The sequence below is a fragment of the Trematomus bernacchii genome, unplaced genomic scaffold, assembly GCF_902827165.1.
Source record: "Trematomus bernacchii unplaced genomic scaffold, fTreBer1.1, whole genome shotgun sequence".
In the NCBI taxonomy this organism is placed as follows: Eukaryota; Metazoa; Chordata; class Actinopteri; order Perciformes; family Nototheniidae; genus Trematomus; species Trematomus bernacchii.
In genome coordinates, this window is record NW_022988098.1 from 8,087,582 (window position 1) to 8,106,376 (window position 18,795).

Below are 18,795 nucleotides of genomic sequence, written 5' to 3' on the forward strand. Positions count from 1 at the left end.
TATTGTTCTGTTAGATGTCATGACATTCATGTCAGAAAAATCTGCTTCACAAAGTAGAGCCAAATAAAGCAGACCTTTTCAGAGCTGCTTGAAATTGTTCCATCCTCAAAAAACAAAAAACTAATACTTCTGCAGTCTAGCTGCAGCTTCTAGCTACGGTCTTCTGTTAAAAAAAAAAAGACACTGAATGTCTTGAATGTGGCATCACACATGACTTAAGTCTGAACACAGCAGACAACAGGAGTATTTACAACAGCATATAAAAACAAAAATGGTGCATGTGGGTGCACACTTGCATTCTCTGTCTTACTGTTACATAAATCCCATGAATGTATGAGATTAAGTTAGCTTCATCATATCTCAATCAGTGATTAAGTGAATAATAAAGTTTCTATCGGGTCACAATCAGCCATTATTTTCAGGGAGGGGGCGGGGTTTGGAGGAACGGAGAGAGGAGACGGTGATCGCGGAAGCTTTCCTCCTGCCTTCACAAACTTTACACAAGTATTTATCAACTGAAAATAGCAAGAGGACATTCATACTCTGCAATCCAAGACTTGATTAAATCCACCAAAAACCTGACATGACGATAACGAGTGTTTTTCAAAAAACACAAATCCCTCCCTGTGTGTCTCTGAGCCGCAGCGACAGGGCCTGATTCAGAGCGGGTCATTCTGCTGTTGGTTCTGGACTGGTGTTGGTGGAGAAAGCAGACTGCTCCGTGTGTGGTGTCGCTGTGCCGCTGTCACGTCCAGGGTCGGCGCCATGGGGGGTCATTCGCGGGCCATGGCCCCCCAAATGAGTCACTGTGCCCCCCCAACGTATATGGAGCTATTTCAGGGTCATACGTTTTGATCATTCAAAAAAATACAATTGATTTGAAAGTTCAAGTTTTTATCCTGAACTTTGAAAAATACAATGATGTATTCAAACCAAAAATAAGTATTTGAAATCATTTTTCAGGTTGAATATTATTTTGATTCAGTTCAGCAATTTTTTTAAATAAAATATTTATTTTCATATTTCACTTGTATACATATTTTCATATTTTAATCCTTGTTTTTTTCAGTTGCAGATTTTACGTTTTCAGATTCAAAACAATTATTTTTTCAGTTTCAAATCTTGTTTTTTCAGGTTTCACATTGCTTTTCGTCTTCAGATCGTTTTTCACTTTCAGATCTTTTTTTTCGCTTTCAAACTTTTGGCCCTGATGTTGCTTGGGGGGGGCGGGGCATACCAAAGAGTAGTTGGGCATCCTGAGTGACAGGCCTCCCTCTGTCATGTTGCCTTCATGGATGTTAGGTAGTGCGAGAAATATAACTCAACACTTTCTTTACACAATACTCCCGTGATTGGTGGGAAACAAAACTGATACCAGCGTCAAAGTTCCGTTAAGCGAGCTGTTGAGCATCGTAGTTGGCAACAATAAGAGCAATAAACTGTGCTAGAATGTGAAATGACCTTTATACAGTCTATGGAAATTACGTATCCGCAATCAAGCATTGTCCTTCCCCACTTCCACGTAGCTCCATGAACGCAGCATAGTATTGGCTTGGTTTTTGCGATCAGAATCAGAATCAGTCAGAATACCTTTATTAGTCCCACCCACAGGGGATACATTTACATTGTTACAGCAGACAAGAGCCAAAGACAGCTTAACGTTACCTAAAGCATGCATACAAAAAGTATTAAAGATTAAAAAAATAAATTATATATATTTTTTAAGTTACACATTTTACACAATACACACCCTGTTCTGTCCTTGATGTGTGTTTTTGGTGTATATCTGTCGTGTATGTGTTTTCTTGGCTGTGTTTTGGCACCACCTTGTGGTGGTTGTTTGACACTGCTGCTTTCTAGTGGTTTGTTCGATTCCTGTTGCTCCACGTGTAGCTTGGGTTGTTTCATGAACGGACGTCTGCTCTCCATGGGCTGTGCTTCGTATTTCCCGCTGGTTCACGCATCGTCTGTGAGTGTTATTGTACGACAGACTGTGGCTTCATGGGAATATATTGTATGTAAAATGTTTATGTTTGTAGGAATGCAGTGAGTATTCTTTGCGGCTAAGCTACTAGCGGCTGGGCTGATTAGCTTCTCAGTTTGTGCACCGTAGCTCATTGTGTGAAGTATTCTGTCTATTTAGCTCGTCAGTCGGGCAGTCAATAATAAACTGTTATGTCTGTATTGTCTTTACAGTTTCACCAAGTAAAGAGACTTCAGTAAAACTGACAACTGTGCTGGAGTTTTCTTTCAAACGGTTTAACTGGATGGATAGCTAGCTCAGTGCTAGTGAGACCCTTACAGTGAAAAGACGGCATTACAGCCAGCTCCGGGGACGGAGACAGGCTTCCTACGGAGCGACACCAAGAGCTAAGTGGCTAACTCTGTGCATATGTACAGCCTTCACGCCAGCTTATCTCTTCATCCACGTTATTGAATTCACAACCCAGCCATTATGGAAGAAAATGACAACATGGATAAAATAAGTGTAAACGCACACTCTGTGCACACACGTGCGTCGCGCTCATCATCCAGCTCAAAGGCTAATTTAGCACTGGCTATGGCTATGGCAAGGGCTGAAGCAGCACAGGCTAGAACATCACACTCTAAGTGGGAAATTGAGCTAAAAGTCGAGCAAGCACGCATTCAAACTACTCTTGATGCATTAAAGGAAGAAAAGGAGAAAGATGCTGCCATAGCTGAAGTAAAAATGTTGCAGGCTGGTTTACTAGAACTTGATGTTGAAGAGGCCAGCAGAGGCTCTAATCCAGTGTCTCAACACTTTATGTACCAGCGCACCGCTGCTTATGTGAAAGAGCAAACCAGCAGAATAGGTGGATCGCCTAGCAAAATTAGTGACATTGTTGCCCCCATAGGCCCACACCTAAATGAACCATCACAACATAGTAAAGGAGAGGATGTTAAGCCTACACAGTCCTACTCACTTAAAGGCCTTGCTCAAACACAAGCTGCTGTTTCTACCCAAACTACGCCTCACCACACATTAAAGGCTCCTCGACCTGGTACACCAGCACCGCCGTGGACTCTCAATAAGCAGTCTCCATTCTCTGCTTATCAGCCTAACCAAGGTACGCCCTATGAAGCCAGTTACTACAACCCTCAAACCACTAACGATCTGGCTAAATATCTTGCCCGCAGTAACTTAGTGACATCAGGCCTCACAACATTCGACGATCAACCAATGAATTATGGGCTTGGAAAACGTCCTTCCTAAGTGCTATTGCTGGTCTGGATCTGTCTGTTGGAGAAGAACTCGACCTGCTCTGCAAATATCTGGGAAAAGAGTCATCAGATCAGGTGAGGAGAATCAAGGCCGTCAACATCAGACACCCTGACGCTGGACTAATGATGGCCTGGGAGAGGCTTGAGGAAATATACGGCTCACCTGAGGTTATTGAACAGGCTCTCTTTGACAAGCTGGAAAGCTTCCCCATACTGACCAACAAAGACCCAAAACGACTCAGAGAGTTAGCAGACCTGTTGTTAGAGCTTGAGGCTGCTAAGAGAGATGGCTCCCTCCCAGGTCTGTCATATTTGGATACTTCCAGAGGGGTTAAGCCCATCATCGAAAAACTCCCATACAACATCCAAGAAAAGTGGATATCTTATGGTTCAAGATACAAACGTGATCATCATGTCAGTTTCCCACCTTTCTCTGTCTTTGCAGACTTTGTTCGTACAGAGGCAAAAGCTCGTAATGATCCCAGCTTCAACCTCTCCACGACAGTTCCTATGGAGAAAAAGAGTACGTGGGAGAAATCCACGAAGATGCCTGTATCTGTTCACAAGACACAAGTGTCGTCTACCGACAGATATGAAAGCAGAGAGGATAAGAAGCTAACAGACCCAAACAACCATTGTCCTCTACATAAGAAACCACACCCTCTGAAGAAATGCAGAAGCTTTAGAGAAAAGAGTCGAGAGGAACGCAAACAGCTCTTAAAGGAACATTCCTTCTGCTTCCGGTGCTGCTCCTCTACTGGTCATCTCGCCAGAAACTGCACAGCTGAGGTGAGATGTATAGAATGTGGGAGCACGGATCACGTGTCAGCACTACACCCAGGACCAGCAGTCTGGAAACCTAAGCCCTCTCCTCCCTCTTCAGAGCACGGCGGGGAGGAAGACAAAGAAGACCATCAGGTCACATCAAGGTGCACACAAGTGTGTGGTGAAGGTGTTAGCGCACGAGCATGCTCAAAAATATGCCTTGTAAGTGTGTATCCAGCTGGTCGCTCGGAAGAGGCCAAGAAAATGTATGCAATACTGGACGAGCAGAGTAATCGTTCCTTGGCACGCTCTGAGTTCTTCAATGTTTTCAAAATCACAGGGCCTTCCTTCCCTTACACACTGAAAACATGCGCTGGACTAACTCAGACAACAGGGAGAAGAGCTAGTGGGTTCACAGTGGAATCAGCAGACAAAAAGTTAAGCTTTCCTTTGCCTTCACTTTTAGAGTGCAACCAAGTTCCCAACAACCGCTCCGAAGTCCCTACGCCAAATGCAGCTCATCACCATGCTCACCTGAAGTGCATTGCCGACGAAATACCACCTCTCGATCCTAACGCTGACATACTCCTCTTGCTGGGCAGAGACATTCTCAGGGTCCACAAGGTCCGTGAGCAGATAAGTGGTCCAGACAACGCACCGTTCGCCCAAAGGCTGGACCTGGGATGGGTTGTCGTTGGTGACGTGTGTCTAGCAGGTGCTCGCGAACCACTAGAGGTGAACAGTTACAAGACGTCTATCTTGGAGAATGGTCGTACTAGCCATCTGCAGCCATGCAACAACCAACTCAAGGTAAGAGAAATCTTCAATCAAACCCCTGACTACACACATCATCCAGCACTGACCTCTAAGTTCAGCACAGCAACACATGATGCAGACAGTCTGGGTCAAACCATCTTCATGCAAACTGCCAAAGACCACAAACTAGCCCCATCCGTAGAAGATATGAAGTTTCTTAAGATCATGGAAGCAGAGTTTCATCAAGACAGCTCGAAGAGCTGGGTGGGACTACTACCTTTCCGGTTACCAAGACAGAGGCTGCCTAACAATAGGAAACAAGCACAAGATCGTCTTGCCTCATTGAGACGCATGCTGAAAAAACGGCCACAGATGAAAGCCCACTTTCTAGAGTTCACAGCAAAACAAATACGGTCTGACTGTGGCACTAACTTCGTTGTAGAGTTGCAAATGAAGACTACAGATCCCAGTGGCAACAACGTGGAGAAGTACCTGAGCACGCAGAACTGCACATGGGTGTTCAACCCGCCACATGCGTCCCACATGGGTGGGGCATGGGAACGGATGATTGGCATCGCTCGTCGCATTCTTGACTATCTGCTGCTTGAACAGAAGAAGTCTTCTTTGACGCATGAAGTTCTGCTTACGCTCATGGCTGAGGTGACAGCAGTCATCAATGCTAGACCTCTCATTCCAGTATCTTCAGATCCAGAGTCACCTCTCATCCTCACCCCAGCAATGCTCTTGACCCTCAAAACAGGCTCTACACCACCTCCTCCAGGTAACTTTGAAGAGGCAGACCTCTTTAAAGAGCAGTGGAAGCAAGTTCAGAGCCTGGCGGACACCTTTTGGAGTAGGTGGAGAAAAGAATATCTCAAGACTCGTCACAAGTGGCGGTCTAAGAGGTCAAACCTTCAAGAGTGGGACATTGTTCTCCTGAAAGACAATCAGGCTCAGAGAAACGAATGGCCTATGGCCACCATCACAAAGACATTCCCAGGGAGGGATGGACTGGTTCGTAAGATCGAGGTAGAGATCTCCAAGGACAAGACCAAAAGGATCTTTTCTCGTCCTGTTACAGAAGTGGTCCTGCTTCTGTCTCCAAAGACTGATTCTTGTTGATTGATCTGGGGTTTAAAAACCCCAGGCGGGGAGTGTTCTGTCCTTGATGTGTGTTTTTGGTGTATATCTGTCGTGTATGTGTTTTCTTGGCTGTGTTTTGGCACCACCTTGTGGTGGTTGTTTGACACTGCTGCTTTCTAGTGGTTTATTCGATTCCTGTTGCTCCACGTGTAGCTTGGGTTGTTTCATGAACGGACGTCTGCTCTCCATGGGCTGTGCTTCGTATTTCCCGCTGGTTCACGCATCGTCTGTGAGTGTTATTGTCCGACAGACTGTGGCTTCATGGGAATATATTGTATGTAAAATGTTTATGTTTGTAGGAATGCAGTGAGTATTCTTTGCGGCTAAGCTACTAGCGGCTAGGCTGATTAGCTTCTCAGTTTGTGCACCGTAGCTCATTGTGTGAAGTATTCTGTCTATTTAGCTCGTCAGTCGGGCAGTCAATAATAAACTGTTATGTCTGTATTGTCTTTACAGTTTCACCAAGTAAAGAGACTTCAGTAAAACTGACAACTGTGCTGGAGTTTTCTTTCAAACGGTTTAACTGGATGGATAGCTAGCTCAGTGCTAGTGAGACCCTTACACACCCTGTAACAGTTCAGCGGATTTAGCAGCCAGGTATATATTGCACAGTTTTTAACGGCATATATATATATTGCAAATATTGCACATAGTTGGTATTTATCAACAAGAGGTGTTATAGTCTGTGTTGTTTTGTGGGGGGTTGTGATGCCCCTGTGGGTCCATCATTAGAGAGGGTGTGGCTGTCCTGTCTGGGCTGTGTTGATTGCAGTAACTCAGGACACCTGGGTCTGGTGTCCTGTGGCTATTTAAAGCCTCTCTGCTCCTCTCTGTGCTCGCTCTGTTTTCTCCTGCAGGCACCCGGCTCTGATGAGTATACACTGTACTTAATTTGAATTGTTTGTGCAAATAAACACCTTTTTCTACCCGTTGACATGTTGTGTCTCCTTTTTGTTGTGGCCTTTTGAGCCAGGTCGCAACAAATGGGGGCTCGTCCGGCGGGTTATTTCTAGAAAGTTTGTGTAGTGGAGCAGCTGATTAGTTGATGTGGTCCAGCTGTGTGCTGGCTTGGCGCTGCTATTTGGGGGACACATCATGTTTTTTGGGGTTCAGGAAGCTTTAGTGTTTCACATGTCGTCAGGTTTTGTGTGCCAATCAGAGGGTAAGATGTTGCTGGTTGTTACGCTTTTGTAAAGAGATTTCCCCGCTAGGCTTAAGTGGCGTTTCACCTTGGGTTGCGTCTGTTTGTTTTTTTCATAGTGTTGTGGCCAGGGCCGTATCCACCATTGAGGTTACGGAGGTCCGGACCTCGGTAATAATTTCCGAGCTGTGTATATAACAAAACGTGTGAAATAACTGCACTAAACGGGGTTCTTTGTAGTACTTCCATTTACTGCCGATGGGGGCGCTGCATAACTACGTAGCCTCGATTAAAGCAAACAGAAGAAGACGACATGTATCAACAAACCACCGCAGCCCAGACTTGTATCGGAGCAGCGGAGGAGTGATGAGGTATCTAGAGATCTGAGTCCAGTGGGCTGCTTGTGTTTCTGTTCAGGACATCATATGACCAGCAGATCCTGTGTGAACGCTCTACGTTAGTCAGTGGACGTCCGACAACATGCACACTAACTTATATTGCAGCCATAGGCTATACTTTGGTTTAAATTGCGTGAATAAACTAGCTAGAGAGCTAAAGTTAATTACATTCATCCAATGTCAGAAGGATTACCTTTTAATAAATGTTGTAATGCTTTTCTTTCATTTCAATTTGAGTAAAACTTTGAAGATATAACATTGTATTGTTTTCTTTTTACACTGACTCAGATATAATGAAAAGACTACGTCAGTCGAAGCTCAGCTTTGGTAAGGAAGAGACAGGACAGGCAGAGAGAAAGAGAGAGAGAGAGAGAAAGTGATGGAAGTCAGGGAGGAACTGCAGGTACAGTCACACAAAATAATGTAGGCTTAATAACCCCATCTATCCATCTATCCATCTATCTATCTATCTATAACAATAGTCTTCATTTACACTATAGACAATAGGCATAATTTTAAAACAACATATCTATTGCAGTTATGATGTCATAACATACAAGTGTATAAAACCACACAATTAGCTTACATCTTTGTTCTCTTTTGAGAATCAAACAAAACAGATTTAAATTAAAAAAAAAAATGCAAACAAACAAGTGAAATTAACTAAATTGCTGAATTGCTTTTAATTCACTGGCAGGAGCGACAAGTGAGGAGCAAAAAGTGAACAACGAGGGAGAGATTGAACAAAGAGAAAGAGTAGAGGACAGAGAGAGTAATGAACAGGAAGAAGACAGAGAGATTAAAGAAGATGGAAGAGAGGGTGCAGGTTTTGGAAAGGAGAGAGACATGGAAAATGAATGTTGACAATGTTTTGGGATCATTTTAGCCTCTTCTGCATGTCCAGATCATTAATATGTAACAATCAACTGATTCTTATGCATTACACTTTCAAAAATAATTTATGCTGCAGCCCACTGACATGGTTTGAAATCAATATATTATCCAATTTGTGACCCCCCACAGGACTTAAAAAGCACCTTACTAGATCATGAAAATCCCAAAAATCTCAGGGGGGGGTATACCCCCGAACCCCCTTATCATGTGTGGACCTCGGTATTTATGAAATCCTGGATACGGCCCTGGTTGTGGCGACGTGGTTAGTGTCAGCTGTTTTCGGACAGCTGTCTCGGGGGCACATCCGCGTGATTTCTTGGTGTTACCTGTGTGCAGGTCGCTCCATAACTCCGCCGGGTTCCAGTACGTAATTACCCGCTGCAAGCCACATGAAGACTAGGTGAGATTAGTAAGATTTTGGTTAGGCAGTTAGGGGGACAATTCTCTGTTGGGTTTTGTCTCTTGCCCATGCGTGTTGGCAGCTTAATACTTGGCTTTCTGATTGGGTATAGGTAGTATATTATGGCTTCTTTGTCGGCGTTTGTATAGTCAGTAAATCGTGATGAGCAAAACCATGTCACTTGGCCCAGGTGGTTTCCACAGAACGGACAAAACATGTTTAACGACCATAAACACACTCGTACCGTCCATAGGTACCGGCGGTCTATCAGCCAAAACAAACTTAAGTTTGTGTCAATCACTTGCACGTCACTTCTGGTATGGTGGGCATTCCCTTTCCGGTTTGATTCTCTAGTTTGTAAAAGTGTTTCGGCAAATGTTAAAGTGTTTCGGGAAATTTTAAAGTGTTTCGGCAAATGTTAAAGTGTTTCGACACTTTTTGTCTCTAGCTTTGTAAAAGTGTTTGTTTTTTTAATGTTAAATTGTTCTATCTTTGGTAAAAGTGTTTTGCTAATGTAATTTTGTTTTATAAAATGTAAATTTGTCTCAAGCTTTGTTAAAGTGTTTCACACTTTGTAATTGTCGATTGCACCTCTCAGCCACCGTAGGTTAGGGGTATTGCCCCGCACGGACACACATGTTGACTGTACCTCCTGTGTACCTACTGTGTGCCCTCCTTTCTCTTCTCCCCTTCTCTTCCCGGACTGCAACCGGACAACATGTGCTTTTCTGCTGCTCAATAAAGCCAACTTTGCACCTTCGATGCACCGCCTCCGACTCCCTTCTCGCGGCACTACACTGGTGACCCCGACATAAGTCTCGCAGAAGTTTCCGAGACTGGACCGAACATGGCTAGAAACGCAGTTTTTCTCAAACTGCCGGAGATTTTTGGAGACGTCCGTGGCTACCTCGTGCACACAGACTGAGGCTCGGTGCGCCCTCCGCGGAATGGCCGAGGACGTCGCTCGCCATTCCCACATCGTTTCGGCACTGGGAGGCGGCGAGCCCTCCGACCACATGGAGACGATACACGACCTGCTAGGTACGGAAGAACCCGACTTCTTGTTCATGGGACTGTTTCTTCGGGACATGCGGCTGCATGTCCAAACAGTGCTCGCTAACACGGCTATTGTTGAGCCCCGCGATTTAGCCGAAGAAGCTGACCGGTTCTTCCTGGCCGCCCGGCGATTTACCCCTGAGGTGCTGGCCCCGACACACAGCGGCACCTTCCCTGGTAGGCGCACGCCGCCTAGCAAAGGCTCCGAGGCCGACGACATCGAATAACGGCTACTGGCTTGCAGCTAACGGCCGTCGACAACGGCTAACAACGGCTAACAGCTAACGGCTAACAACGACGACTAACGGCTAACAACGACAGCTAACGGCTAACAACGACAGCTAACGGCTAACAACGACGACTAACGGCTAGCGGCTAACGGCTGACTTCGTCCATCTGTTAACATTTGACTGTTAACCCTTTTTGGTGGTACCGGAGAGGAGGTTCGACCAAGTCTGGTTGACCTCATGTGGATCCTCTCACAATTTCGCCTACTTGTTTTTTGATCGTGGACAGGACGACCTTTTTGAGCTTTTCCTTGGTGCCTGAGAGGAGGTTCGATCATGTCTGGTCGGCCTTGTGTGGACCCTCTCGCTTTTTCACCACCTCGACGGCGGTTTCGGCCATCGCCCACGTTTTCATCGGCACCTGGGTGGCGCACTTCTGGACCCTGTCTCGCCTCGACAGTTTCGGACGTCACCCATGCTTTCATCGGCCCATGGGTGGTGCGCTTCGGGACCCTGTCTGGCCTCTTCCCTCGCCTCGTCAACAGCTTCGGACGCCGCCCACGCCTTTATCGGCCCGTGGGTGGCGCACTTCTGGACCCTGCCTGGCCTCTCCTCTAACCGCGGCTCACGGTTCGGCTGACGGTTCGCCTCGACGGCGGCTTCGGACGTCGCCCACGCTGTCATCGGCGCCTGGGTGGCGCACTTCTGGAACCCTGTCTCGCCTCTCCCCTGTCCACGGCTCCTTCCTCCCAGGGAGACTGCTCCTGCCTCCCGGGGATGCCACTCATTCCTCCCGAGGACTTCGTGCCCGCCGCCGCTGCGCGTTCGCCTGCGCGTTCGCCTGCGCGTTCGCCTGCGCGTTCGCCTGCGCGTTCGCCTGCGCGTTCGCCTGCGCGTTCGGCTGCGCGTTCGGCTGCGCGTTCGGCTGCGCGTTCGGCTGCGCGTTCGGCTGCGCGTTCGGCTGCGCGTTCGGCTGCGCGTTCGGCTGCGCGTTCGCCTGCGGCCGGGCTGCGCTCCTCCCTGCTGGGGACCACTGGGATATTCACGCCCGTCCCCACGTCGCACAGCGACCCAGCTTTCTACGGCTGGCGGATGTTTTCTTCATACGGCTGGCGTATGTTTTCTTCATACCGCGGCCCCCCGGTGAGGGTGCCCTCGCCCTCATTGGGTCCCTGCCCTCTCCTGCGGCCTCCTTCTGACGGCCCGTTCCATGGCCCGGCCCTCGCCTGCGGCCCCACCCTCCTCGGCCCCTGTGGTGCTTCCTCCTGGACGCGAGGATTGTGTCCATGTTTGAATTCTGGGGGGGCTTTTGTAGTGATCACTGTTTATTATAATTCACTCATGGAACTACAGGTTAGGGGTATTGTTCCACACGGACACACATGTTGACTGTACCTCCTGTGTACCTACTGTGTGCCCTCCTATGGCAAGCCATTTGAGTATTTATTCCATATCCTTGATATCAGACGGCAGCTGCCTACACTAGTTGGCTCTTTGATTTCACTTGTTAGATATATTGTCAAACTAGTTAGGCACTCTGCTTTTTCTAGTTAAATAAAACATTACACTAGTCACTCTTTTTCAGCAACTAGTGGCACTTTTGTCCGACTAGTTAGCACATAAGCCTTACTAGTGACGCCAGGAGCAGCACTAGTAGCACCAAAGTCCCAACTTGTAAGCTTTTTGATGAACTAGTGGCCCTCTGACCGTACTAGTGACGCTAAAAGTCTTACAAGTTAACTAGTGCGCTGCAAAAGCTCTGACATGTTAACTAGTTACAAAAAAGAAGCAGAACTAGTTAACTAGTGGCATACATTTGTCTGCACTAGTTAACTAGTGGCACCCAGAATCACTCACTAGTTAACTAGTAAAGGCAAAATGTTCACTAGTTAACTAGTTGACGCCTCTTTTGACCTTACTAGTTAACTAGTGGGGCTCAAAATGTCTACACGTTAACTAGTGAACCCTTTGCCCTTTACTAGTTAACTAGTGAGATACATTTACTTACAATGTTCACTAGTAGTACTATAGCTATAGAGCGCCACCCAGCCCAAATAGTTTCTTTAAGAGCTTACATACGCTGTGTTTTAAAATACAGTCATATGACCATATTTACAAAAATATAAAACAAAAGTATTTTTGTAATTATGATCATATAACTGTTTATCAAATTAGGTAATAACATTGAAGACTTTGTTAAAATTAGAAAGTTGCCTTAGGACTGCAGACAGGAATATAGATCCTCTTTAAAACATTTTATTAAGCTGCAATTTGAAAGGTGCTTGGATTAGAATAGCATTGTGATAACAGAGTGACATTAGTGATGGATAGAAAGATGGAATAACCCTCTTCGGATCACAGCGTGATATTTTATACAAGTGTAAATGTATGCACACAAGCTCAGATTTATTTTCTGCAAGTGCTCACATCAGGTTTTACACGCTCTCGCATTTTGCACCATATCTACCTTCATAAAAATCACTCCAAGTCTGGCCATGTTGAGAACTGTACATACACAAAAGGGGCGTTAGTCGGTTCCGTAAGAGCCAGCATGCGGGACCGGCTTTACAAGGTTTCGGTGAGTAACAGGAGTGTAATGTGTAACGTTAATGACATCACTTACGTGACTCTGGGATTTGTAGTCTTTCTAGTTGCGTATTTTTCATAGTCTTATATTTCAACAGTTTTACGACAAACTGTGACTTTTTTGACATGGAAATTATTTTTTAAGATTGACAAACATATGTGTATTTCATGGCACAATTCAAACGGGATCGAAAGATACGTTTTCTCTCTCCATTGACTTCAATACATAATTTTTCACAAATAAGGTCCCATGGACTGGAAGTAGATGGGCGTGACTTCGCCACAGGTTATTGAGTGGCGAAGTCCTTCCCCTTCCGGTGGACCTCTATGGGACCTTATTTCGGAAAAATTGTGTATTGAAGTCAATACAAAGATTATCTTTCGATCCCGTTTGAATTGTGCCACGAATTACACATATGATGTTTGTCAATTTAAAAGATAATTTTGCAAGTCAAAAAAATAAAAATGTGTCGTAAAACTGTGAAGTAACGCATTTGTTTGTGTGAAACGCTCAATGAACTACATCTCTGGTCTCACAGAATAACACACGTCACCAAGATGGCCGTCACTACTGTCTTGTCAACAAAACGATTGACTACCCACTATCACCACAATGAAACACGTCCTGAAGAATGTCATGCAAAGCTGCCTGCCTGCCTTCCTTTGATTCTCTCTGAACTGCCTGGTCTTTTTAATGTTTAATGTCAACCATTTGTGCAGATAGCATGAAGTAGAGAAGATTGCCGATGCTAGCGTTAGCGTTAGCATTTCTCCCCCGGGCTTAAAGGGGACCTATCATGCAAAATGCACTTTTGTACGTCTTTTATACATGAATATGTGTCCCCTGGTGTTCCAGGGAACTCACCAAGTGTCAGAAAACACAACCCTCTCTATTTTCCTCCATACCCAAATCTCTAAAAAAGGGGCTGCAACGGATCTGATAAAAACTGATCCAGATTTGAACACTTTACTGACGTCAGTAAAGTGGCGCCACGGCTATTGGGCCAACTCTCCACCTATCAGGGGAATGTGGGGTTGGGCCACGGCCGGCCATTGCCGCTCGAAAGCGCTGGAGACGCTGTAGTACATACATACCTGCCAACCCTACCGATTTGGGCGGTAGTCTACCGCTTTTGACATGTTTCTACCGCCTACCGACTTAGCTGACTCTCCCTACCGATTTTCAATCTTCCCAAACTATAACAAATAAAAATGACACTACATAGACACTGGACTCGACTTTTGGCGGACACCGTTTGCAGCGTGTCTGTGATCCCATCATACAAACAGTCCTCTGTGTTTCAGTCGATCGCGAGATGTGTCTAAAAATAGAACAACAATATTCTGTTTTATCGTTAATGTCCTATAACATAATCTTCCTGTGCCAGAATAATGCACTTGAACGCATCAAAGCTTTGTGATTGGTGTGACCCCATGTATCGGGGCGTGGCTGGTAGGCAGTGGGCACTAGTTTGCTGTGCAGTCCGCACACACAAGACCACAATTATGGCAGAAGCAAAAGAGCCCAAAATATATAATTTTCACTCCGAGTGGGGAGGATGATTATTTTTGTATCTATTCCAATTCAAAGTCCATCTGTCTCATCTGCAATGCGAGCGTGGCTTTATCGAAGAAGGGTAATTTAGGAGCGGCATTTCAAAACAGTGCACAAACGCTACGAGACGGAATTCCCTCCTAATTCTGTCCTACGCTCCCAAAAGGTGAGGGACCTGAAAGGACAGCTAAATGCACAGCAGTCCATTTTCACCAGGCCCAACAACAAGAGCAAGGCTGCTACCATAGCATCTTATCGTGTCAGTCACGTTCTTGCAAAACACATGAAGTCTTTCAAAGACGGCGAAGTTGTGAAAGAAGCATTCCTGGAGGCTGCCGACGCGCTTTTTGGGGACAGTAAAAATAACAGTAGCATTTCAACAGGTTTTTGATATAATAAAAACTCAAGTTAGATACCGTTATTAATCAGCTGTAAGTTTTAGTTTGTTTGAACTTATTCATTATAATTATTGTACAAAATGGTATAAGAATGCAAACTTTAAGATCTGTTCTGTTTAAATTGATTATAGTCTATTATCAATTCAGAAACTAGTGTTGCTTGCATCCTATTTTAAAGGCATTTCTTTTTATACTCTACTAAAATGCAAAAAAAAGAAAAGGGTTTGATTCTATTAATTTTGTCTTTTTTATTGCACTTTGGCAGCAGATTCCTGTGTAGCTTCAGATCTGAGTTGTCTTATTAGTAAAACTAATTTATACTTTTGTAGAAACATTATTTTTATATAATGGCAAAGAAAGGGTTCAGAGTCTTTTCTTTTTTTCCTGTATCATATGTGGCAGCACTGTTCAATGTTTCTTGAAAACATTACCCACTGTAGTTTGTGACGTGTGAATAAACTCCCAACTCTGTATCAACAACACTGTTGTGTAACTTCAGTTAAATACTTGTATGTGTGTAGATTAGAAAGAGGTAAGATAAAGGATCTGCAGTATTTTATTAAGTATTAATCGTACAAAGGTCAGTTTTATACAAGTAGAAGTGTGTATTTACCTGGTAGTAGGCTGTCAGTAATGGCTACACCTCTCTATTTGGACTGGTAGATCTCGGCAGACTGGCAACTTTAAAAGTAGCTCTCGGTTCAAAAAAGGTTGGGCACCCCTGATCTACACTGTCAAGGTTCAAGGTTCAAGGTTCTTTATTGTCAAACTAACATAGCTACAGAGTAATTATGTCGTTGAAAATCTTATGTCACAGGCTTCTCCAACAATGCAACTGAAAGAGGACCAGAAACACATTAAAAATATAATAAAATGTGGAGACTTTGGGATATTTATCTCCCATTCTTTTACTTTTCGGGCATTTTACAGACCAAACATGTCGTTGATGTCACTGTTTAGTGTTTACCAAACTACCACTTTTTCTGAAAAATGCATAAAATGATGCAATATATGTTAAATACATGGTTTATACATGTAATTACTGGGGTTCTGATTACCTAATTTGGGCGTGCACATTTGCCGCGCGCAAACCTACCTCTTTTGGATTTGGAAAGGTTGGCATGTATGGTACATATGCCAGGCCTGTAAGTGGCGCTGTAGTCTGCCACAAAAGCAGCGAGGAAGACTTCCCGCGCATGGTTACTATGGTTACCCTTCTGTTTATTCTCCGCTGTGGCTTTTTTTTCTCCCTCCCCGAGGCAAGCGTTTGCTCCCGCTGCTGTAATTCAATGCAATCCCTCCCCGTCGAGGCAAGCACTGTAATTCTCTCCGGTTAGTCCACCAGCAGATGACAAACACCCACCTCTCCGCCTCTTCCAAGGAACGAGGGGACCGTGCGGCAGAGTTTCAGTTAGGTTTTCTTTCGCCGGTCAAGATGTCCGTTAAAGTTTAAATCTTCCGGACAAAAGTAGAAAAGTGTCGGTCAAAGGTCTTCTTTGTTATTTATTGAGCTTTAAAACAAATGAATAACGACTTATAAGAATATTACACGGAGGACGGAGCCTCTCTTTTCCTCCTCCTCTTCTGAGAGCCCAGCAGCTGATCTCAGAGCACGGCTCCCCTCTCCTGCAGGGGGGCGTGGTCAGCTGCAGCTCACAGAATCAGCCCCGTGCAAAAACAGTGCTGGAGAACAGCACATGGAGCGAAATGAGGCATGGCTAAAATGCATGATCTGTTTGGTATTTTGAAAACAGAAACGTATAAATATACCTTATAAAGGTATGGCCCTCCAATATATCATTTAAATATAGCATGATAGGTGTCCTTTAAATTGTGTATTATAGAATGATCACACCGGTGACAGTACTCTTCAAAGGGTTCACGAAATATGACTACTACTCTTACTGTTTAACATTTTGGGTTACTTCATGTTAAGGCTAATAAAAATGACAAGGCTGTAATGCTAACTAACGTGCTAGCTAGCTTGATCCAGACACTCCTGGTCCTTTCATCAGACGGGAAGCGAAAGAACGAGCAAGACCCATTGCTGGTATGATAACAACCTGGTACTAAGCACACAGGCATCTTGTTAAAGTTATCTTATCTTAGCCAGCGCCATATAGATAGATTCTATCTATATGGCGCTGATCTTAGCCATCTCTTAGTGGAGGAAAACAATTGTGACATCACTTACGGGACTCTGGGATTTGTAGTCTTTCTAGTTGCGTATTTTTCATAGTCTTATATTTCAACAGTTTTACGACAAACTGTGACTTTTTTTGACATGGAAATGATTTTTTAAGATTGACAAACATATGTGTAATTCATGGCACAATTCAAACGGGATCGAAAGATACGTTTTCTCTCTCCATTGACTTTAATACATAATTGTTCCGAAATAAGGTCCCATGGACCGGAAGTAGATGGGCGTGACTTCGCCACTCTATTCTGCTCTGACAGCCAGGCATGACGGGTAATCTGTGACGTTTCGTTCTCTCAAAAGTTGGGCCATTTTGTCCTCATGCGCCAATGAGCAGCTCTCATAGGAAAGAACGAGACCCCGCCTCCCACGCTGTATCCAGTTCTTATTATACATCCATGCTCTATAACAGTGGTTCCCAAACGGTGTGCCGCGGCACACTGGTGTGCCGTGAGGCAAGTCCGGGTGTGCCGTGGGATTTTGTGACAACCATACGTTATTATTGCAATATACAACTACACAAAAATAATTTTTTTTTTTTTTACTATATCAGTACTTTGTATGCACTCATTTCATAATACAGAGGCAAACTCTATACCTAAAAACAATTCTTTAAAAAAAAATCCTCACAGAACCCCATATTTCGCTGTTAACGCAGTTGCAGGTGGGAATTATAAGACCGTGACACATCGAAGGCTGAAGGACAACATTAAAACAGAGAAACACGCAAGAGGGAAAATGGAGCGTTTTCTTGTGCGGAGCAAACCACCAACCACCAGTGCAGAGACTGCCGACAACCCACCACCGAAAGAAAAGAGGAAAAAAACTGTCAGCAGACAGTATCATGAAAGTTACCTGTCTTATGGCACTGCAGGCGAGCGGCAGATTTTCCCTACAAATAGACTAATCTACTGACATAAGTGGGGCTGCCCAACTTCTGGCAAACGTCAGATATGTTGATGCTGACTCTATCAAAGAGACGTTTTTCTTTTGCAAAGAAATGGAAAGCCATACTACGGGAGAAGATGGTGAATTACATCAAATCAAGGCCCCTGAAATCTCGCCTCTTCTCCCAGCTGTGCGCCGAGATGGGAGCCAACCACCAAAGCCTGATCCTCCACACAGAGGTACGTTGGCTGTCACGGGGGAAAGTCCTATCCCGTCTTTATGAGCTTCGGGAAGAGCTTTTGGAGTTTTCACGTGAACACGCTGTCCCACATAAAGACAAGCTCACGGATGAGAGGTGGTGCGCCAGGCTGGCTTACCTCGCAGACATATTTGGGCATCTCAACGAGTTAAACGCCAAGCTTCAGGGCAGGAATGAAAACATTTTATCATCCACAGACAAGATTCGGGGGTTTATGGGCAAACTTATCCTGTGGCGCGAGGCTTTGGAACAGGGCTCCATGGACATGTTCCCGCTGGCATCAGCTGCGCCGCAGGCAGCTAGGGAGCGTGCTGTATATGCCAAACACCTTCAGACCTTAAAAGAGAGGTTTGACCGCTATTTTCCACGTGTGGCTGACATCGAGGACTATGACTGGATCCGAGACCCATTCCACCAGGAATTCCCAACAGAAAAGCTCACTATGAAAGAGAGAGAGGAGTGCGCAGAGCTCCGTGTGGACCGCACACTGAAACTCAAATTTAGTGAGCTCCCACTGGATCAGTTTTGGTTGGCTTCTGCATCGGAGTACCCAAGCATCTCCCACCCTCGCGATTGAGCAACTTCTTCTTTTTCCCACTACCTACCTGTGTGAGTTGGCGTTCTCTACTCTGGTTTACATGAAGAACAACAGGAGATCACAGCTCTCTGTTGAACAGGACTTGCGAGAGGCCCTCTCCTCAGTGCCACCAAGGATTACAAAAATCTGCGCGCCCCGACAGGCACATGTATCTCACTAATTTGTAAGTCGGCAAAATATTTACAATAGCACAGGTTTCAATGCTGATTGCTGAAATGTTACATTTATAATTTGTAGTTCAGGCCCATGGACAGTGCAGCTTCCTTGTATTGACAGTTCTCTGTGCTG